The following is a 1905-nucleotide window of genomic DNA, read 5'->3' as shown; positions in this document are numbered from 1 at the left end:
TCGGCCCTCTTCTGTTTATTATCACCAATGGCCACATGGTTTTTGTTTGTTTTGGGGGTTTTTTTGTTTGTGGAGTTTTCTGATTAAAGATGAACGCCGTCCAAGATGTCACATCTGGGAGTTAGTGACAGCCAAAGTCAGAAACGAGTTTTAAAGCACAGTTGAGGCAAAAATGCAAATATTCAGCAGTACAGCAGGAGCTCGCTGTATTCTTCTGCTTTTAGAACGGTCGTTTGTAAAATAAGGAAGCATCAGATGTTTGCTGTCTTTATGAGGTCCGAGTAACTATAGTTGGAACTTCTGCCTCTGATGTTTTTCTCTTCCCTCTACCTTCAGCCATAAAGGTTTTTCTTTGGTGTGTTTAGATATCAACGGATTTGCATTTTATCAGAAAGAAACGTCAGCTCAACGTGGCTTTGATTAAATTGTGGACATTAAGCATCACACCTTTACAAACTCTTATCGAGTATCCAGATCCAGAGACTCAATCCATGCATGGCTTGAAGGGAATTTTCATCAGCATCAGACTTTTTATATTCAATTTATATTATTTCTCGTGTAGTGGTTCACTTCCTTTATAATTTTGCTTTGTATACATGCAGAACATAATATGACGTAACAAAACTCCACTTCTGTGCATCCCTTACAGTCATCTGAATGATTACCACAGCCTGATGTAGCCACTGTGTTGAACTGGGCATTTTGAAGCCTCAGTGTTGGGATTTTGGAACCAGAAGTCGCCATGTTTAGTTTATTTCAAGGCTATTTAGCAAGCTGCATCGTTACCCTGTGAAGGTAGAATGTGAAGACACAAGTCAGCTTTTTTGGCTAAAAAACAGACTCGTAAAACACTAGAATTTCACTCGGAGACTGAAGCACAAGGTGAGTCATAATTTTAGTCAGATAACCAATTAAAAATGCTCCAGAGGTCTCCGACAGCTCACACGAATAGGTTACATTTGGTTCTATGAAAATGATGAAGGGGAGGCCTCTCAGATACTGATGACTTACAGCTGTCTGTGTCAGGACACTTGTAAGGAAAAGTAGCCCCACCCCTAACCCCAATATCCAGGTGCATGAGTTATTGAAAACATTGATGACTGGGGCTGTACTTTCCATGGAAACCAGAATCACTTTGTACCAGCTGGCAAACATCTTTTTTTTTCCCCCCATGTGTGTGACGTGTGTGTGTGTGTTTGAGATAAGCGGATGGATGTTGTTGTTTTTTTTTTAAATTTGCTCTTCACTGAATATTTATGGTAACCTCTGAACACTGAGTTGTAGGGATTTAATCAATCGGTCTATGAGAATGGGGGGGAAAAACCTTACCAGATTAAATTGCCAAATCTCGTGATTAAGATGTTCTTCTATGTATCATTCACTCAGGCCTATTATGACATCTTGCATGTCTGCACGACACACTGTATAGCCTCTTTTACATCAGAACCATGATCCTTCAACTTAACTTTCACTTTGTGAAGTGGAGGAGCTCGGAGGGAGCTGGGTGGGGCAGGAGAGAAGTGAAGATGTCTGTCCAGAAAAGACTTCCAGGGAGTAATCTAAGGATGTTTTCACATATGTACTATTTAGCAGTGGCGTGTCCAGCGGGGTGGACACCCCCCCAACCAGACTGGCCACCCCAGGTGCCACCCCAAAGGCAAAACAATAAAATTCAATCAAATATCAAATGTACGATTATGTTTTCACGGTGAAGCTCAGATATCCGAGTGTAAGTGAATGCAGCATTGGCTTCTGCGCTATGTGCATCAAGTTAGCAAAGGTAGGAGAGCCAAGCACGAAAGACGGCACTGCACGAAACAATTTTTCGGTGAAAGAAAATGAGGACAGAATAAATGTCCCGGTAAGTAATATTAAGTTTGTTGAGTTTAGTAAACTAAGGTGAAA

The sequence above is a fragment of the Mchenga conophoros genome, linkage group LG5 (genome assembly GCF_057382185.1).
Source record: "Mchenga conophoros isolate Kocher_MC1m ecotype Shallow Benthic linkage group LG5, M_conophoros_male_GT1.1, whole genome shotgun sequence".
NCBI classification, from domain to species: domain Eukaryota; kingdom Metazoa; phylum Chordata; class Actinopteri; order Cichliformes; family Cichlidae; genus Mchenga; species Mchenga conophoros.
This window is presented reverse-complemented; position numbering follows the sequence as displayed.